Below are 22,731 nucleotides of genomic sequence, written 5' to 3' on the forward strand. Positions count from 1 at the left end.
AGACATAAACAAATAAACAAGGGACATGAGGGAGCGTCCAGCCAGATGGTTTTTAGCCTTTGTGTTTCTGTGGGGAGGTCACAGAATGAAAGAGAGCCAGAGCAGGGCATTTAATCCCATCAGCAGAACTGCATTCCCATAATGAGAAATTAATAACATGAGCATGCTTTCAGATTAAACAGAGCAGTTAGGACCATTAGATCGTTTTCATTGCTGGCATTAGGGCAGCGGATCAGGTTTTTTTTCCCTGTATAATCCAACAAAGTAGGTCAGTGTCTATTGAGTATTAGTGCTGTGGCTGTGATCCTGTTGTTTCAGCTCCAGGACATGGAATTAACCCCAGAGCAGCTAAACTGGATAGGGCAAAGGTTTTCAGAAGGGTAGGTTGGGGGTGGGACTTCAGGCACCCCTGGACATGGGTGTAAACTGCGGATAGCACCTCTAAACCTCTAACAGGTCCTGACACTCAGCTCCTGTTTATTCCCAGTGCTTGAACAAGTATGTCTGCTTCCCTCCAGCTCAACTTAGTAACTTGTTACTGTACTCTCAACATACACTGACCCTTACTTCCTCACTTTAGCCCAAGTCTGGTTCATAGTGCGCTCCACACTACCCCAACCAACAACTAAATAGACTATGGCTTCTCTGTAGAATTAGATATTAGATGTTTGGCCTGTGAAAAACAGAATAAAACATCTTAGTGTTAAAAAAAAAAAAGATCTTGCTAAAGGTTGATCTTTAGGATTTGAGTCTCTGTAAAACAGTAGTTTAAGTAGCGATAGCTTATACATTTTCTTCTTTTTATTTTCTTTGCATTTTCTTTCTTTTCTCGTCAGTTTTTAATGTTTATTTGTTTCGTTTTTTTCTTTGCATGTGGAATTGCTCATGCAACATTTAAACTTGCATCACTTGAACAAGGTCTAACAGCTCAGTGATCCTGTCCACAGCTGCCCAGTGAGTAATAATCAGTGAACAAGCAGAAGGCCCATTTAAGATCAGTGTCCTTAATAACCACACCCAAGACCTCACACCCAATGAGATGATGAGGGGGAGTCACAGATCACGCCAGATTAGTGCAGCTTGTTTTGCTTTGGCGGTTGAAGCCCCCATGCTTCACACACACACACACACACACACACACACACACACACACACACACACACACACACACACACACACACACACACACACACACACACACACACACACTACCAGCTTGTCACTGCTGCCCTCTTATGTGGAAGCAAGTGTATTTTGACAGATAAAGAATGAGTGGCAGGGGAACACAGCACAACTCTTGTCGTATACTGTAGTGATGGTTGTAAGATATGACAGTCGGACCATGGAGATAAATATTTGTACAAAACCATCTTTTTGACTTGAGAAACTGAGCATAGTCCAAGAGGAAACGGCATACTCTGAGACTGTGGGATAATATTTGCAGCTGATGTGGTGCAGCTCAGGCTTAAGTTGCTACTGTGTTCGTCCATGCTAAAAATGTATGCACTATATGTATTTACACACACTACACTATATATAGAAAGATTAGTTGTTTTAGTGGATGCATTTTACTAAAATGTGCGGGTCAACTTGACAGAAATTACAATATAAACTCAACAGATTTTGTGTCCCCATTGTGTTCCGAATGGGAGAAAAAAATCTAAACGAACTGTATGAAGGAAAAGTTTTGTAAATTACCTAACAATGAGATTTTAATGCAGAATTTTTTTGAGAAAAAAGGAGTGAACGTCACACAAATTACAACAGAAAATCAGTCTTCTGCTTCACTGGTGGTTCTAAGGTTTCTTAACCACACCACTGCTTCCTAAAATAATAATGTGAATCAACATCACTGTATTACTACTTGAAATAATTGATGGCCATGATTAACATTACGTTAAAGCAAAATTAATTTAAATATCACTTATAATAGCACTTTCAGAATATCTGACTGCACTAATCAGTGCCAATGAACATGAACGTTACCATGTTAGCTTTTAAGTAAAACTTGTTTTCATTACAAAGATGTTGCAAAAAAACTGAACCGAAGATGTCAGTTTGGGGGACTGATGCATCTAAGGATTGGGTATAAAAGAATTTTTAAAAAATTGCTGCATACAACTCCATGTCTCATGTAAAACACAGTTTCTGGTCATTGTGGACAGCACTCAACCCCTGTGTGTGGACATCAGAAAAGAAGACATGCAGTAAATACAATTTTGTTATCATGGGCATCAATGGATATTATGTCATCACTGATATCAGCATTTTCTAATACTTTTTTCCACTTGGATTGCTTAAGACTTTTTATATGTTATTAATGGCATATTTATAAGATTTCTGTTGCAGTTTGTGTGGCTTCGTGTCATATAATGTCTGTAATATTCATCAGATTTTGGAAATCATTGTTTGCAATGCATTGCAAGAATGTTGGAATGGTGTGACACGAAAGTATGACTCACTGTGAGACATATTTTCAAAGATTTATAAAATAACACCATTGAGAATGGCTGACACCCATTCGTGTGGAAATGCAACAAAGCAGTGAGTCTCGGGCTACTCTGTCCAGCTCTTACAATCACAGAGGGACCTAAAGCCAGTGGTGGTGCTTCTGAAGCAATCTATGATGCCATTAAAAGTGACAGCAGCTGCTCTGTCTGTCTTTGTGCACAGTATCAGTAATTCCCTCTGCCACTTCTTAAAGAGCCAGGTCACTTTTACCCCTATTGACCCAAGTGCCCCGTACCTTAGTAAGAGTGCTCCCAGGCAACATGATCACCCAAATTTATGAATGCCTCTTGGTATCATGAAGATGGATAGCAGCATAGTAAATCCGCTACATCATTTTGTCTTGCAGTTTGCACATCTGTGCATTTGTTGTGCACTTAGCTCTTTATATGTGGTGATGAATTCACATTTAGGATGCCATGCCCTGAATTGGCCTGTTTCCGTGACGCAGTCAAAGTTAGCTGGGTTGAACCCCAAATGAACCGTGCTGTGTTGTTAGTATGACCTAAATAGGGCAGTTTGGCACGTTTACCTCAGTTGCCCCACACAGAGACAGAAGAAGGGGAGAGAGTGCAGAGGAGACAAGAGGTTGAGACAGGAGAGGGAGTGAGAGGGAGAGAGAGAGAGAGAGTGGGCTCAACAAAGTGTGAGAGCACGCATATGCATACAGTATGAGAGATGCTGTGGGGAGGTAACTCAAGGATAAATTTAATAGTTTTCTTTTAAAAATACTGTTTTGTGTTAAATATGAGTTAAAGCTCAAAACATTGTTATAGACTGTGCATTTGTATGCAAGTCACATAAGCACCTCTTTGTGTTTTGAAGCTGATGGGTCATGCACTGTGGTCTTAAAAACTCATTTGATAAAATAGGCATTATTGTGCAAGTAGTGAATCAGTAACATGGTGAAACAATTGGAAGCTTTTTCTTATATAGATCTACATTCGTACATGAATGAACTAATGTAATGAGCACTTTTGACTGTTGGAAACTATTAAATTAATCACCAGCTATTTTGATAAGGGAGTAATTATACTGAGGTTTTTATTTGTTCGTTTTAAGAAAAAAATGTCCAAATTCTCTGATTTCAGCTTCTCTAGTGTGAATATTTTCAGATTTCTTTTATCCTCTGAGTATCTTCTGGGTTGTGGACAAAATTAGACTTTGGGGACATTATCTCCGTCTTTGGGAAACATTTTCACCATTTTCTGACAATTTATGGGCCAAACAATTAATCAATGAATTTAGAAAATGATCAGCAGATCAGTTGATAGTGAAAATAGTAATTGTTGCAGCCCTAATTTATAGATTCTCTTGACATGGACAAATTCTGGGACAGGCATAGGTAAACAGTGCTTTGATGTTACTGCAGGGTTTAAACCCCTCTATATTTTGCATGCAAGGAAAGTGTATTGATGTATCTAAAGTTCTTCCTGTTATTGAACTCTACCAGCAAAACAGTTATAGGAGTGTAATCCTTAAGAAAGATTTTGGAGGACAAGTGGGAGAAAATTCAAGGAGGAAAACCTTGATAATGAGATTGATTGTTCCCTTTGTTTAAAGAATTAAGTTAAGATGGAAATCTAACGTTTGAAACATTGTTTTCAGCAACACATTGTTGCTTGTGTATGTGAGTGTGTTCTGGGTGTTCCTGATGTCTAGTCTCTTGTCATTTTAAACAGAAATTTTAATTTAGACTAATCAACTCATCTAAAACATCAAAATTGAGTACAATTAAGAAAATTGAACATTGTCAGAAAAATATTGTGTGTTAAAAGCCATTTGAAGCAGTTAATCATTTTCTTCAGTAAACACTTTGTGTTGTGCATTATCAAAATTACACTTTATCCTACAAAACATGACAATAACTTCTTAAATGCGTTCTCTTTTCAGACCGAATCTGATCACCGCGTCTGTGGGTGAACAAGTTCATTACATCATAATGTAGATGCCACACAATGTGGTTAATGTTAACAGCACTAACACGAGAAGCCTGCTCTCCTTGCAGGTTAACGTCCACATGCCTGTGCTGAATGTGATGATGCAATACTCCGCTCAAGTGGTTATATGTCAGTTTATTCTGATACGGCCCACATACAACCTTATTTTTATTTTCTAGATCAAAACACTGCCAAACTACACTGATTTTACAAGATGTTATCTGTCACACTTTGCAGATTACATGAACATCTGGGCCATCCGCACATTAGTTCAGGGAGAAGAGGGCTGCAGCCCTCACTAGGGGATGGGTGGCTATGTAACATCTTGGACAGTTAGCTGACATTGTACATGAATAAAATATAAATAAGTTAAATGCACCAGTGTTTCTAGTGCCGTCTAGCAAGGGTAGTGACATTTAATTGTTTAGTCGACTATTTGTGCACATCCCTAATGTGTACATGTGGGTAAAAGATATATTGAGTGGCTGGAATCTATTGTTGATCTTTTTTCTTTGTTTTCTTCTTAATTAACCTCCCTTCCCATTAACACAAATAGAAAACAGACAAACAAACAAAAAATAAACAAATATATAAAACAATATATAATTAGAGATGAGTGTTGATAAGTTTTTATATCCTCATATATTTCCGTATTTAAATTATTTCTTCTTTCCTTTCCCTATTTAAGTATGAAGACAAGATTATTATGCTTCTGACAACTGCGAGCAAGCTAGGCCCTTAAAATAAGCAGGTTTACATAGATTTGCCTAAACTACTGGCTGTTTCGGATTTGTGTGTGAGTTAATTGCTCTGCTGGTTAAGCCCTCAGCCACTCAGTTCATGACCTTAGCTTCAGATAATCTTATTCTGTGCTCTTTGAGAAGTGAAGTAGGTGACCACAACTCAGCAACTTCCCATAAAACTCACCTGGACAATTAGGACACTAAAAACCATAACTCTTTAGCCTATGAGAGTTTGTAAGAGCAAACAAATCATATATATATATATATATATGTATATATATATATATATATATATATATATATATATATATAAATGTATGTATATATATATATATATTATGTGTAAATATATATATGTATGTATATATATATATATATATTATGTGTAAATATATATATATATATATATACACACACACATGCACATAGCAACGACTGTTCAGAGCTGCAAGGAGTGGTTGTAAAAGTGGTGTTGAGAGGAGCAGGAGGTGGAGGGGGGCACAAGGACATATCATAGATCACAAGGTAGTCTTCATCCTGTAGAGGGCAGTGAAGACACATGGCACAATGTAAGCCGGGGTTCTGTCCTGTCCTCTCAAAGCAGCACATGTAATGTTCTCCAAGCATGGCATCTCTAACAGCAACACAACACATACATGCAGCAGTGACATGTAATAAATGAAACCTTTTTAGAGCCACTGATCTGCAGCATAAATCTGTCAATCATAATCCTGCTTGTTGGCTGAGAAAAGGTATTTCAAACCCAGATAAAAGTAGTTATTTTTCCTTTAATTGTGTTAAAATTACAAGTGTACAACTCAGTAATATTAAATTACTTTATTTTAAAATTATTTAAGTTGTTTTTGGAATGAAGGTTTGCATGTTGACCAGCATTTTTTCTACTCAGGAGTCCCACTGAAACCCACTGATTCACTATTTCACTTTCATAATGGTTGGGAACTTGTGAGTTTTAAAAAAAACTGTGGTCACAAACCCAAAATTTAATTTTCGGAACATTGAGAAAAGAATGTGAATCGCGGTGAAATCATGTGAGCTAGCTAACCTTCTAAATCACACTAATCCATAATGGTGAAATAGTTAGCTAGATGTTTATGAAACATATTGGCCAATCAGCTGCATTAATATTGCAAGTGTAGAGACACTGTTTTGTAATTTAACAAACAAGAGAATCTGACATACCCTCCACTGGCAAAAGTGCAGAGAGTGAGGCTGATGCCTGTTATGTTAACAATAATGCTGACTTAGCAGGTATGAATAAGCGCAAACAAGTTAAGACCTGAAATTATTCAGGATATGTAGTAAGGGGTCACTGCTCCATCTCTCTCAGCTAAGAGGTCCATGGTCCATCCCTGATAAACGCCACTGTCTTTCAGTCTTCACGCCACCAGTTTATAATGAAGGCTTTCTGTTAAAGATTTAAAGTCTCAGGCAGTTTGAGGTAACCCTGATGACTTCATCAGGCATGGTGTCTCTGGCATGCCCAGCTCAGTGCAATCCTTACAGAGTGCTGCAGGAATGAGTCCTAAAATTTATTTATTAACACTTCCAGTTCTCTTGTCTTGATCTCAGTAAGTTGTTTGAATGGTCTTTAGGTTAGATGCCTGAAATAAGGTCTGTGTTTTCATGTTTTGTTTGTGAAAATTATCTTGCTGTACAAAAGATTATTTTCTGCACTAATCCAAAATCCAGTGGAAAAATCCCATTGGCTTTTTGTGGAGGGAACTGGAGTGATGCTAACTTCTGGGTTGGCTGCCAAAAATATATCATCTCACCACCTACAGTACTCTATTAAAAAAAAAGTATTTTCTGTAGCCAATAGAATTTAGTTAAATACATAACTCGAAACATGTTAGATTTCCAAACACTATACCAGCCATGTATTTCTACTTTTTCTCTCAACCTTTTGGGTTGAGCTTTACATCAGTGGTTCCAAAACTCCGGGGGCGCAGAGCCACTGAGTTGAATGAATATGACCTATGTGGGGGAAATAAGTTTGCTGATTCTATCCTGCTAAACCTTTATTTCATTAAAATTCAATGTTTGAATCCTTTTTTATCAGTTTCATCCCCAACTATTGTTAACGATTGATAAAAATTGTGGGGTCGGGGGTGGGAGTGCAAACTTTTTCTTGGCTTCTGATAGGGGGGCTTACCAGACAAAGTTTGAGAACTACTGTTTTACATGGACGATTTGGAGATATTAAGTTAACTGTACTGACTGACAGACTCATACGACCAATCAGTAAATTGCTAAAAACTGCAGACAGTGGTGATTCACAGTGGCTTCAGAAGTAATAGCAACCCTTTCACAATAAAAGCTGTCATGTCCTATTAAAAATATAACTTCTTGGAGCCTTACACAACCTGCTTGATCAATAATGTCATGACAGTAGTAAAATGAGAATTCAATCTTTATTTACACAACCATGTAATTTTAAACACAACTTTCTACGGTTACAAAATATACACTAAGTGTGGCCGTTTAGCCTCCTTTTTTTCAAAACTCAATCATTGTTGTCCTTTCTTGTAGAGGATTTAATTTGTACCATAAACTTGGGCCTTTCCATGCTGCTGACTACTGACCTTTGCATCTGGCCTTTTGATAAAGTGGTCTGTTTCCCATCATTATCACAAAATATCTCAGCCAATAAGTAATACATTTGTTCCGGTGGAGACTGTTAAGAATCCTCTCAATCTTTATTTCCAAGAAATTCATCTTTTTCAACCATTGACACCATTTTTCCTGTAACATTTGTTGGGTGTTGTGCATTCCTTATCGGTTTTACTGCAAAGCTATTATGTTCATTTATAGGATTTCTCAAAATACTGCACCACAAAGATATTCTGAAACATCTTTTCTCTGAAAGTTTGAGGCCATTTTCAGTGAATGACGTAATCGGGTAAATATTGATCATCAGATCGATATTGTTTCGCCACGAAACAGTTACTGTATGCTGCATGAGCATTTCTGGGAAGATCCACTTAAATTTTTATATTATTTCTGCTTTATTTTACTGCAATAAATATGCAAAATGCAAATGTTTTGGGACAGAGTTTGACCCAGGATGTTGTCACATTGCATATGCCTTAATGACAGACCATAAATGTTTTCATCATGACTGTTTACCCTGTTTATTTGGTATTTCTAAATGATCCTGGCTGTCCGATTATTTGATTCAGATATTTGCCCTACACCTTTTGACTGACAAAACATACATCAGGATTCATTTTGTCACTGGTAGCACTGAAAGTGGGGTTACTTTGAGGTATCATAGACTTTTGAAATCACTGTATTTATCAAGTTAAATTAATCAGAATAATTCCCCAGTAAAAATGAGTGTGATGTTATGAAGCACCATGAGGGAAAATGAGTTTCAATGTAATGTCAACTCAACTTTAGACCAAGAAGATTTTCCACCAGAAGTCATTTCCTCCATCTTTCAAACCACAGTTTGCATCCTCCAAACTCCCACTATATCTGGTGCTGCTATAAAAATATCAGGCCTCAGTAGGCACTGCACATATGAAGACAAACACTTCTACCAGTGAACTTATCAGCGCTTGGCCACTTATGTCAGATGATTATTACATGCCACTCTGAGACAGACGGCCCTGGGATCAAATCCTCCTTGGTGCTTTAGACTATCAGAGTGCAGATTCTCATCCAACATAATGTAGAGGATTAGGCGAGTAATGCCTGCGATGGCACATCATTGACACATGGTCCAAATTGCTTCCTGACCTGGCTGTTTTGAAGAGGTAAGTGCAGCAGATGAACTAAATGAAAGCACGACAACAAGATAGAAGTTTCACACTTTGGCGAGCACAGGGTCTACAGCATTTCATGGCAAGGTCGCTGCCAGTTGGCTATAATGGTGCATCGTCCACAAACCGCCAGATTATGTCATGTAGCCCTGATGTGTGTAAAATATTGCTTTGACATTAATGTTTTAATTTTCTTATCTCATTTATTCCTTTCCCTTTGTCACCGTTATCATGCGTTTGAATCTTTGATTCTCCTTCATCGCTTCCTCATCTATTAACCTGGATATCAGCGCTCTGGAAAGCGATGCCTTGTGTCACATTATAAACAGTTGAAAGTAAAAGATAGGAGACAAGCTTGGGTCATCATGGCAATCTTCCAAACAGCTTTTAAACAGTGTTTCACAATTGATAAACAACCGTGCCTGTAATTAATATTGTACATTCATGGTAAAAGGCATTCTGCATAATTACTCCACTGTCTCCCCCAGAAATATGCACATTCAGTGTTATTATAAAGCACACCAGTATATCATATTAAGTCATAAATAATGTGCCAGTAGAATTAATTAATTTTATACACACCCCTCCCCCTTATGTGGTACTTTACATTTAACGATGTCAGCAGTTATTGATGCACTCTTTAAACAATGACATTTTACATGCCTTTTAAAGGGAGCTTTTTTGTGAGGCACTGATTGTGTTCGTAAAATTTCTGTAGAGATAACGTGATGAGTTTGCATAGCACATTGGTTCAAACTGTTTTTATATTTAAAGCATTCTTTTGCTACAACACACCTCTCAAGATTTTGTTGATTCAATGGTTGTTGCTTCAAAAAAATGTAATAAATAAAATAAGATTTGTATACTTGCAGGGTTGGATACATCCATTAAGTGACTGTATGTAAAGCTTAATTAGCTAATTACCCAAACAAGGACAAGTTATTGATATAGTGTCAAATGATATACATTAAATTAAGTTTTAAATGACCAATGGGTATGACTCCTTTTCTTGCTAGGCTTTAAAAAGATGGATTGAGGTTTTTCCAAGTCTAGTCTTCGTATAAGAACCACATGTCTGCATGTGCGCTGAGAGTTATTGGTCGCTGTAATAATTCCTCCTCTCCGTACTAGCGATGAAGATAGTGATGTCAAAGATGGGAACAAAATCCACAGTCCTCATTTCTCAGAAATGCAATAATACATTCCCAAGTTCAGCTGACACCACTTCCTAAAGTTCAGCGAGCGAGCAAACTCAAGGGGATGGAGCGTGAAAAATGGTCAAGATATAATATGAGCAGTGACGCAGTGGTGTGATTTCTCCCTCCACAAATAAGTTAAGTGTCTAAGTTATTTATTGATAACTAACATAGTTTTCGTAAGTCAGCCTTGTTTCCATATAGTTGGAGGACAGTTTACTTATTTGTAAGTCCCAGCAGTTTCCTGTTTTCTTTCCACATCTCATCCTTTTTGAGGGTATACTCACAAAAAAACAGTGCTGTGGATCATAAGATGTGCAGCCTCTCAACTTTGTTCATTAGTCTTTTTTTTTCATGTTGGCTGCTGACTGGAGGGGAAGCAGAATCTTCAATCAATGTTGCTGTTGATTTTGACCAAAGAAAATAGGTTGGATATGAAGCAAGTGTGTGATACTTTGCAAAAATAGAACCAGGGTGAGTGGTTTTTCTGTTTGTTTTTTGACACATCTTAGCCTGTCTGCTGTAACACGGAGCAGATCGAGACATCTTAAGTGGGAAAAACTGAAATGATCTGATGTTTGCATCTCTTCCGGTTAGGAAGCGGTGTGATGCTAATATAAGGCTTCAGCAGTTGGAATTAGCTGAATCAATTAGTTAATCTTCCAAAGTGAGCCTTTTTAGCATGAAGCTTGCCTATGCAGTTTCTATCTTGCACATCCTGGAAGTCGTATGTACTGAAGGTATGTTACTGCAGCAGAACACCTGCAGTAAATCCACATGTAACAACCCGGCCAAAGATATTCACTTGGTCCACTTGTTTATGAGGTGCCTGTGTATTTTGGCCAGGTTGGAGGATGGACTGTGGGTTTTGTCTCCTATTTTTTTGCAGTGTAATCATGCTACGAAGGAATTGTTTCACTGCCAGTATGGACAAGAGCAGTTTGACTGACTCTGTGTAGATTTAGCACATGACACATTAAAAAAGTTACTGTAGTAGCTAAAATTTACCAAGCAAAAGAATGGCTAACAGAACAAATTTAGCTGGTTCAAAGAAGAGCAAAAGAGTTGTTAATTTTGTTTAGTCTTCCCACAATTTAGGACTCGCCCTTACATTATGTGTTTGTATAGACTGGACTTTATTATTTGGGATCTGTGCTTTTTTTAATCCTAGAATTTACAGTATACAGTGACCCAAATATTATATACACTTATATACCATAAGTGTGTTACATGCTGTACCCGGCGTTGTACTTAAATTAGTAGTGCAATACTGCCTCAAGAAATCTGACATAGTGGTGTGCTTAGAAACAAACTCACCAAAGTATAGTACATAAAGGAGTAATATGAGGCCACCGAGCCCCTAAATTTGGTGGCCAAAGTAAATCTTTGGTGGCTCAAAACTTAAGTAACTTAACCTAATTAACTATACAGAAAACACAGTTTACTGCAACTTTATACAGTCTTCCTTTACTGACACTTGTGTTGTCCACTTTCCCCATATGATATGGTGTGACCTGACGGCATTGTTTCCGATGGAGAAACAAGCTTGACTTCTCACCTACTTGAGGAAACTGGCAACACACATCAAAGTACGTGACATCCTTAGATGTCTGTATTACTGCAATACAATGGTCATGCGAATCCTATCATGGGGTTGAGCTTATTACCATCAATACCAAACATTTTATTTTGAAGGGTCAACTTTGGGTTTGTTGAGTTCAGCACATTGATCTATTAATACACAAAAGAATCAGTGCTGTCACACACACATCATTATGGATTTATTTTTCGTCTCCAAAAAGACACACCATTTCAAGGCTGGATTACAAAGCCTCTGAAAGGGAAATAATTGCACCAAGCAGACGCTGTAAAGGTACAATGCTAGGGTTAGCTTAACATTGGCCTTTCCTCCGCAGCTTACTACGAGGCTAACCCTGTCACTTTTCCAGCAGTTGGGAAATAACAGACAAGACTTTTCTTGGTGTTGAGAAGCTGAAGCATTTATTCACTGACACACTGTAACCTGTTCTGTACATTTACTGCCAGATTGACAACTTAGTGTTAAGTTTAAGTTTCCGTTGTGAGCAGCACTTACAGTCTGCTGCTATTTCTGCTTCACTTGCGCACTGTAAACACACTATGTACTACCCAGTTCCTTAAAGGAGCTACGCTGTGTGTATGACACTGCTGCAGTTAAGTCCAGTTAAACATAACTATTAAAGCAGTCACGTTAAACCACCATCCCACAGTAATAAGTTGCTTTGTCACTGCAGGAAAAAAAATCATACCGTCACAGCCCTAGTAATAAAGACTCATCAGTATTAAGTTTGGATGGTTAACTAGTTAACCTTGTAGTTTGTTTCAGTGATTAAAACTTTGCATCAAGTTTCTCACATGTGGTTATGTTTACAGTGGCAGAATAATGACACATGCATGATATCAGATAAGGAAGTAAAGGGTAAAACAGTATTTGAATTAAATGCAATACATACAAAACAACAAATTGGCTTAATATCAGAACTGATTTTTAAAATGTATAGCTAACCTTTTGCATTTAATATTACTTCACAAACTTGAACACAGTCAGCCTTGATATAGCTGCCTGACTTTCTGTACTCTGTTTGGATCATGTCCACATTCCTTGCAAAATGCATTTGTTCTATTCCAGGTGATCTGAAAGTGCACCATGTGGTGTATCGCTTACTAAATTGTAAACATACATCACAAAGTCATGTTTTTTCTGGGGTTATTGTTGGATACATTCTAATAACTGGTCATCTGATTTCTTCTATATTGTATCAGATTAATATGTCTGAATATGAGGGCATTGGAGAACATATGACAGCACTTTTGTAGTTCCTATCCTCTTGTCAGGTTTCCTTTTTTTTGATAAATACGAGATGTTGTCTTTGATGGCTGCTCAACAAAGAGAGAGCTGTCTTCAGCTGTAACCTTTCTGCACCAGAATCTGGAACATGACACATGTCAGGCTGTGATAAATGGTGCAGAGTCTCAGTAATTTCACCAGGAATGCCCTTGAGATGCCCAAAACCCCAATCGCAAATGCTATTGTTGAATTAAACCATAAAAAGAAATCCTTCTCCCTTGACATGATAGAAACCATGCTGAAATGGAGGAATGTTTTTATTCTCTCCAGAATTTACCTGTAGTATTCTCGCTGATGTACAACAGAGTGTTTGCATGACTGCCTGCAGGAAAGAGAGGACATAAGAAAATGCATGGCACTGTGTTTATTTAGATGTATGGCACTGTTATGAAGGCTTTTCGTGTTAAAACTATAAAGAAAATTTATTGTAAATATTTTCAAATGATATATCAATTAAATGCTGTACTTAACAAACTGTGACAAAATGACAAGAATCTCATATTTGCATGTTATGTGCTTCATCTACTGAAAAGCTGAGACTGAGAATGTGCAAAATCATACGGATTTTTCTCAATATTTTCATGCATTTAAAAATCTGTTAATTGGAGTGTTGCCTATTGATGTAATCACCTTTTAGAGAACAAGTCACACACACCAGGTTGACTTTGATGTTTGACAGTAGACATTAGAGGATTTGAGTGCATTAGGCCAAAATGACGCTGAAAATGGCACACAGCACAAGAGTGAGCCCTTAAACACATTACATTACATTTAGCTGTACCTGTTCATCAAGTAGTGAACAATAAATCACATACTTTGAGTTTGTTTCCACAGAGCAGAGGAAATGCATGTCTGAAAGTATGAGCACAGATGTTGTTGAGCATGTGAAGTAAAATGGATCTGTTTGTCATGGTAATATTACCGCGATCATGATGCTAATATCTGTTCTGTTAGCGTGCTTGAGGTAATTGTCATTATTTGATAGCATCAAGCTAACGGGCTGAGTGCTAAGGTATTTATGTATAGAAAAAACTGGAGTCAGCAAACAAAAATCTGATTCAGGAATTGTAAAAAAAAAAAAAGTCACAATGCAATTGATTTTTTTTTTTCAGCCACCTCTAGAGATTATAGTAAATGGAGTCGGACAGTTTTACCAAGACGAAGTAATAACACTACAATATTCTTCACATTAGATACTTTTTTCTAAACTCATTTTATAGACATCTTGCCAGCACTGGACTCATTCGTGACACATTTTGCTCACTGTCATGTAGCTCCTTCCTTGTTTTTGAACAAAAGGTAACACAAAACACCTTTTTTTTGTTGTTGTGGTTGCATTGACAAACCAAAGACACTGCAGTTGCTGTTTCAATCCTAAAGTGTGTGATGGGACTGCACCACCACTAAGTAAGCCACTGTCTTTTCAAGTTTTATTCACTTTACTAATATTTGATTGCAGTGAGGAAATCTATATACTAAATATATGGGACACCAAAAAATACAACAGGCCATGCAGAATTGCATCTGTGTCTATCTGGACAAACACATGCTCAATTTTGAACAACTTTGCCTTTAAACAATGACTGCACACTTTTAAGCATTAATAATGTAAGACGAACAAGCTGTGATAAATAGTTCCTAGGTCCAATTCCCCAGGGGGACTTACCTGTAAAAAATAACATAAAGGAAAAAAAAGCAGACTTAATGTCGGTGGAATTGCGCAGGCTCACCGAGCATTTTTGCGTGTGGTGATTTGCCCAGCAATTAATCCAAAAACTGTGGCTAAACTACCCTCTGTGATATCCTTTCCATCCTATGACAAATAGAACAGTGCGATCTTAATTAGGAGGGAATGCGCTGCAGATGTATTAGAGTAGCGATGGGAAAACAGATGAGGCCATCACACCACACAGCGGGGAGCTGAGGAGTCTGGTCCCCCATCGCTGTGTCCTATCCATAATGCCACGAGTGTGCCACATGCCTCTGCCATCATCTGCACAGTGCCACCGAGGGGCCCCCAGGGGCCAGGGAGGTGCTCGCTATCTCGCATGCAAGTTCTGGTGCACTTGGACTCATTCACTCATTAAAAAACCCTCACTATCACAATGACCCTAAAAATCTGCTGCTTTTTAAGTAATAAAGAGAAACCACTAATGTTTGAAAATTGATGAAATTAAGTTTTTTCTTATTGTTAGATGCCTAAGTTATGATTTACTGGTAAAGCAAACATTTTTACAGTAAAGTTAAACTGGATCTTTAGATGTGAACTGGACGCAATAAATCATGCAACCATATCTGCATAGCTTTGCCCCGTGTCTTGGCCCTGGGACTGCTCCTTTTTTATTTATTTTTTAACTTTCCATGTTGGTCATTGAGGTTCCTTTTTGAAAAATAGCCATACTTTGACTATGTCTGTTCAGCTGGCTGCTTTCAATTTTATACCTGCAAAGTTTCAATCTAGGCCCTCCCTGCGTCCTTTAACATTCGGTGCCCGCGCCAACACCCTCCCCCACCTTCTTCTCCCTTTTCCAGGATTACTGGTAGAGACTGCACTTGTGCTGTTATTTTCAACCTTGGTGGACAGGGGCTTCAGTATGTATGCTGGAAATACTTCAAAGAAAAGCAAAAAGGCAGCAATTTTCTGCTTGAATATCTCTCTGACTAAATCCATTGATCATCCTTGGGTTTCCTGAGAGAGAGGGAGTGAGATGGAGAGGCATGTTTTATTCTCTAATAACTCCTACCTTCACCCCTTCCTGCCTCTCTGTTGTTGTGTTGTTGTTGGTCGCACTTCTGCTCTATTCCTGGGAGAGCTGCTGAGATTGAAGTTATTTTATGCTTCGGCTCCCCGGGCCCCAATTTGAAAACTCTTGTGTGTCAGTTTTCACACACTCCTGTCATATGGCAAGGAGCACTGCAGAGTTTTGCCTTTTACTTTATTCTGTGAAGGCATCTTGTGTGGTATTATGCATCTAGTGGCAAATAGGTCAAGGAAAGATGTTTATGTCTGCTTTAAAAATTCATGAAACTTTTGTTTTTGCTTTTGTTGAGAGGTCTTAATTTCTTCTTCTGAAAGATTTTTTTTTTAACTAGACCAGGTGTGAGAAAGATTTTTGTTACACCCCAAATCCCAACATACAGTAGAATCCGCTCAAGGTCTGGTACCTGATGAATAACGTAGTGTGAAGTGTTTGTAATGAGTAAAAATGTTTCATATTTTAAAGTTGGAGTACAGGTAAATGTTAGACTTAGATACAGACTGATTGTGAGTAACATAAATAGGACTGGGGGAAAATTAAATGGAAGTTAAAATAATTTCTGGTGTCACATTTTGTAAGTTCACCTTTACTTGCATAATTTTTCCAGTCCTGAAAGCAGAGTTTATGTTACATCCGTTAGATAGTCTGACATATTTAAATCTCTCTGCCCAATAATGTCCGGTGAAAGGAGATGCTTTCATGGTTATGGAAGCTTAAATTTACCAGCGACCTGTGAACTCCTCCTCAGGGATTTCAGCAACATCTATCCTGAGTGGGCCAAACTGCTCAAAACCTCAACCAGCTACGTATGTCACTGATTTTCATGAAACTGGATATTATTTTACAAAGAAAAATGTTCCGGTTTTCACTCTGATGCTCTCTGGCTGCTCTGCCCCAACTTATTTACAGTTTCCTCATGGACAGAAAACTTTGCTTGTTGCTTAAGTAAGATAACTGCTAGCGTTAGCTGCAGCTAACTAACTGCAAATTGCCTTTAGATACTTAGCTCAGCTTAGAGCACTGGGTGAGCATTGATGTTTGGAACGCTGCAAGGAGGTAAAGCAAACGGACGGGGAAAGTGTCAGTGTCATGCCAGAACCAGAGCAGGGGAGTAGGTTACATAACCGGGCTCAACCTCTAATACCTTAGCCTCTGACATTGATGGAGGCGGCTAAGGAGAGAATAGGAGAGAGTGACTGAACAAGAGGCTGCCAGACAAGAGTAAACTTCAGACTGGCTTTTAGTCTTTGGAGAGAGCTTTGTCAGACAAAAGGCTACATGACAGACACAAGCTGGTCTTCTTGCTGTTGAAGAATATTGGCTGGCTTGCTTACTTGCACAGAAGAAAACACAGAAAATTATTTACCAGAATTTTCCCATTTCTCAGGGATACTTAAATCGTCCAGGACACAGGACTGGCACCAACTGAAGCGCTGCCTAATAGTCAGTCTGGTCACTGACACCTCCAAACCAGAACTGGAGATTTGCTTAAAGCAAAAACTTTGTCCAAGTTGAAATTTTTGGAACAGCTCAGTATTTTTAAAACCTACAGAAGGCCAGTTCTTGTTAAAAGTTGACTGCACCTGTGTTTTTTTCTGTTTTTCAAATCGATTGTCTCATTTAGTTGTTAACGTACTTTAGAGTGCTGATGCCCTCCCCTCCTAGGCATTTATTTGTAGCAGTGTCGACACGCAGAACCCGATGTCAGGTCATGGAAAACGTTTCAAAAGGACTCAGGAAAGTTGCATTTCCATGCTAAAATATGTACTTTGACCAAATTTTAATGTGCAGATTTGAATATATAAAAAAATACTACGGGGAAGCCATGGAGAGCTGTAAAAACCTAAATAAATAAATAAATAAATAAATAAATAATTATCTGCCATTTAAATGAAATAAATGAATGAAGGTATCTACAATCTGCCATCATATAAATGAACATAATGCATAAGAAGTTAACCAGCATGCTTTTGACTTTGTGATCTGTGCAAATCACATTTTCTGGGCACTTGTGCACCACATCAGTGCGCTGGTGCTCTGAGCTTTTACCCATCATGTCTATACTTACAGCTACCTCTAAGCCTGTTTGATTACGGGTTGAGTTTGGATTTGATTACAGATTTCGGGTAACAGGCTTTGTCGGCAATAATATTATTTTACCTTAGAACTTCTCGCAGTGCTGATCACTAAGTGCAACCACAGCTGTTTTTACTACAAATGCTACTTTACTACTATTTGTTCAGCTACTTTTTTTGGAGAATGTTGCAGTGCCATGTTGATTTTTACCAAGAACATTATTTTGACTTTGTGTTGGGTTTGTTTAATGATTCTATTTTGTAGCAAAACAAAAACAAACTCCAGTGCGCCCTGGTGACTGACTTGGTGGAACGTGCACTACATGTTTTTTTTTTTATAACAAATCTTATAAAAAATAAATTTAATGAAGTCTTAAATGGTCACATACGCCATGATCTTAAATAAGAACAAACACTCCATGGGCCTGGGCTGGTTACATGCTTGTATATTGTCAGCAGTTTGTGCGTGTACATGTATTTATTTGTCTTGCCTGTAAGGTTTATTGGTCAAGGTGGTGGGCGATGTCTGGGTCACAAGTGAGCTCTGTCCAATTTTGGTGTACTGGCGCAGGCACCTTTCAGACACCTCTCTTCACCTGCCAACGTCCTCCATCTCTGGCAGACTCAATAAACCGCAGCTAATTGGAAGGTGATGACAGACAAGCCGGGCCCAATTTATTGCAGTTTGAAGACAACCCATTCACTTTCCCTCTGTGGCCCGGGTGTCCTTATGTTAGAGCATTGCATTCACCCACCCCTAAGCGTACACACGGCGTCTGATGTCTCCAGCGTGTGACAGAACATGGAGACAAGCCATGAGGAAAAATGAATGAACTAAATACCATGCATTCTTTGAAAGAACCGTCGGTAGATTAGTCTTGCTGCTTACCTTGCCTTCTTTCAGTGGTATCAGAGCAATTTCCCCTTGTTCAAGCAGGTTAATGTGACTGAATCACAACAACACAGTCCAGACCTGCCTATCTGGAGTGTTACGGATGTTTTGTCGGGCTAAAATCAATTTTTTTTCTCAAGTTACAAATTGCCATACACAGCATGTTAACATGAAACTGTGTAATATGCATATTAAAATGTGAGCAGACCAATATCATTTATGCCATGGTATAAACTTTTTTTTTTACGGCTTGATTGCTAAAACCCAAGCCTTGACACTTGTGATGTACTCTGCCAAGAACATTAAGTATCCGAAAGTGATAAAGCTTCAATTTGCTAGACCATTAGACTAATTACTGCAATAATTAAGTAACTACTTGATTAGAACTAATGGGTACCTAATTATCCAGGAAGAAAGGATCAGGTGGTAATTAATAGAGTCAAGCTGATGTCTTCTGACTTACCAATGCCGATTACCAAACATACGGGACTGAAACTGGTGAGGACAAAACTGAAAAAAAAAGGGGAAATGCCATTTGGGTGTTTACCTAGCCCCCTGTAGCTAAGGCAAACAGTGTGCTAGTATCACATCACATGAGTGCATTGTTAATGATTTCTAATGTAGCAAGAACATTACACGTCAATATATTATACAAGATGATTAGCCTGCATCTAGAGGTTGATCTCAATAGTATTGATACTGATTACAGAGATAAGGAAGTATTATACCATACTTGACATAAGTTATTTTGATGGATGGATGACATTTGTCTCCATTTCCACACAAGCTGGGATTTTTTTTTCTGTGCGTGTGTGTGTGCGTGTGTGTGGATGAAGCCATAGGACTATTCACAGGGAGCTGTTAGTCACTCCAGGAAAATGAATGGTTTATACTTGATTTTAATCACATTTCACAATGAACATCTCTCACAGACAGAGAAAGATGAATAGAGATAAATCTAAAATTTATAGAATTCCACAATTTGCATAAAGTGTATTATCTAAACATATAAGTGAAAAGTAAGGGTGTTGAAAAGGTCATTAAAATTTAAGTATATTGAATGCAGAATATGGACATTATCTATCAATCCATCAATCTGCTAGTTACTCAATGTATAATTGTTATAAGACGGGCAGCAGTCAAACCTAGTCTACATATAATATGCATGACTATGAATGGAAGTAAAAGTGAAAGCTGACACCTTTTGATGTATAGTTCTTTTTTATATTAATGTTTGAATAATATGTGCCTGGAGGGTGGGCTATAAATTAAAATGGAGAATTGAGATATAAATTTTTATGAGTCATCCTCATCTATTTCCATTATGTATTTAAAAATGAAAGAATCACTGTTATTTGGATTAAGCAGACAATACTGCACTGCATTCCTTCAAGCAGACAGATTGAGAATAAATGAAGATTCAGGAATGCACCTTTAACCTTCAGACAGTCTCACAAGGAATGCAATTAATGAAAACTAGTGTCATCTAAATATTTGTATTATTTTTTGCTTAGCTTACTCAGAAGAATAATTAGAAACTATTTTGACAATCAATTAATCTTTCCAGTAGTTTTTCAAGCAAATTTTGAAAAACACCCCAAAAACTAACAAACAAACAAAAAAACTTCTCACACAAGAGACTTTGCTTCTCATCTTTATTCCATATATAATGTATATAATATATATATGGGTTATACTGTATAATCGTTAACTGAATATCTTTGGATTTTGGACTTTTGGTTTGAAAACACCTTGACATTGGACATCATCTTGGAGTCTGGGAAATTTTGATGGTATTTTTCCCCCCATTTTTTGATATTTGATAAGCGCTTAATAAATTAATTAAAAAAGTAATTGGCAGATTAATTGATAATTGAGATAATATTAGTTGCAGCCCTACATTCATTATTTATGGCATTGGGCATGATTGTTAATTATTGGGGTTATTTCTGTTTAGGTTACGATATAGAGAAGCTCTAGTTTATCTTGGGGGCGTCATGGTCTGTAGTCAGTGTCACACAACCTTTCCAGGAAAACTCTCATTTAAAAATACTGTCATCACAGCATGGAAAACACCCAGGGAGCGTGCGATTACAAATAAAAGGACAGTGAAAGAGAAGGTGTGGGGTCTCCAGTTGACAGCTCCTGTGAGAGCCCCAATGAGGGTTTTTAACAAGATGAGCAGACAGGCCAGAGTTACTATACCTAAGCTCTTTTCCTCTGCATATTCCTGTGAGAAGATGTTTTTTTTTTAATCTCAAGGCAGGGTAAAAATAACATACTTTGTGTGTGTTTCCGTCATGGTATGGCATTTGGAAGGCAGGGACTCATATAACTGGAAACAGTGGTGTCAATTAATCAAGTGTTTATAGGCCATGCTCTACAAGACATCAAAGTTTACTGCTCTCAGCAGAGATGGCTATTTGAAACATGGGCAGACTTGTGTGTTCATTACTCTGTTCAAAAGCCGAACATGTTGAAACTGTTTTTCTTGATTTTAGAGATGGAGTTGATTGGTATAGATTTTATCAATAAATACAAACACATAACCAGTTAAACATCATATTACAAGAAAAATAAACACAAAACAAAACGTGCATCGTAGTGCATTCAATCATATATAGGACAGTTTAGTTCATAATTCCAAGCCGGGTTTTAGAAAGTGTCATGTTTTTTCCAGGTTGATGTTTTGTATCACATCCTTGATCCATTGGTTGTGTGATGAAGGGGTTACATCCTTCCATTTAAAGCCAACCGAATGTCTCGCTAATAGAGAAGAAAGAGCGATGGCTTTCTGCAGGTGAGCAGAGATCAAAGTCACATAGAACTGAGAATTCACCAGAAATACCAATAATAGGGGAAGGCATAATATTACAGCTTGTAATACCTTGGAAGCTGTGTCAAAAGGGAATGACCAGAAGGGCTCAAGTTCTGGGCAAGACCACAGCAGGCCCTGTACTGACATCAGACATTCATCAGGCATCAGATTTGCAACACTGATCCACATTCCGATCTGAATTCCTTCTAACACATATTTTCTGGGTCAAGCAGTGTGAATTGAGAGGTGACTAATGCTTTTCACTTCTGCCACAAAAATGACAGCCATGAACCACCGTGAACTACATTGCTCTGAACAAACACAAATACTCTCAGCAATGCATCATGGGGCATTATGCAAATGAGGGCAAATGAGTTTACCGACCGCACATGTGAATGTCACAAGCCAGAATCCTGCGATGCCCCGCACTGACTGAAGGATGCCATTATACAAGTTACATTACACAAACTATGCAAACTTTCCAGACTGAAGTTTAATTTCAGCATCACTTAATCTTACCACCACCACTACTGATGATAATAATAATAATAATGATGATAAAAAATAATTAATAATCAATAATTAATAAAGAAAAAAGACTGCTGTATTGGTGTCGTAGTAGTATCCAAATTCAGATATCAGAATCAGAACTGAAAAAAGCGGGGTCAGTGCATCTCTACTTTATTTACACACTACAAATGCGCAGAGGGTTGACAGAGAACAAGCTACATTGTCTTTGAGTATGTGAGATCTTATCATATCAGACTACTTGTAATAAAATAACACTTTATAACTCAGTCACTATCCACTCCTCTCCCTGTGCTCTCACACCGCACCGAATTGATATGCAGTCTAATCATCTGGTAGGAGCTGATGTGATGTAAATGAAAGTAATTAGGGAAATGTCAAACATAATTAATAAAACAGGTTTAAGTTCTGAAAACACTTGTCAGCCGAATGAATGAAGATTTCGCCTCTTGTCTCCCTGATGCTGCCCTCCCTTTTTGCCGCTGTTCAATTAGGTCACAGATTGCTCCTAAGTTACCGCTCCCCTCTCACTTTCCCTTTTACCCTCTATCTCTTGTTCTCACAGCCTTTCCAATTCTATGCATGGAGACCTTTTGAGAA

This window comes from Lutjanus erythropterus, chromosome 13, assembly GCF_056507025.1.
Source record: "Lutjanus erythropterus isolate fLutEry1 chromosome 13, fLutEry1.hap2, whole genome shotgun sequence".
Taxonomy (NCBI): Eukaryota; Metazoa; Chordata; class Actinopteri; order Lutjaniformes; family Lutjanidae; genus Lutjanus; species Lutjanus erythropterus.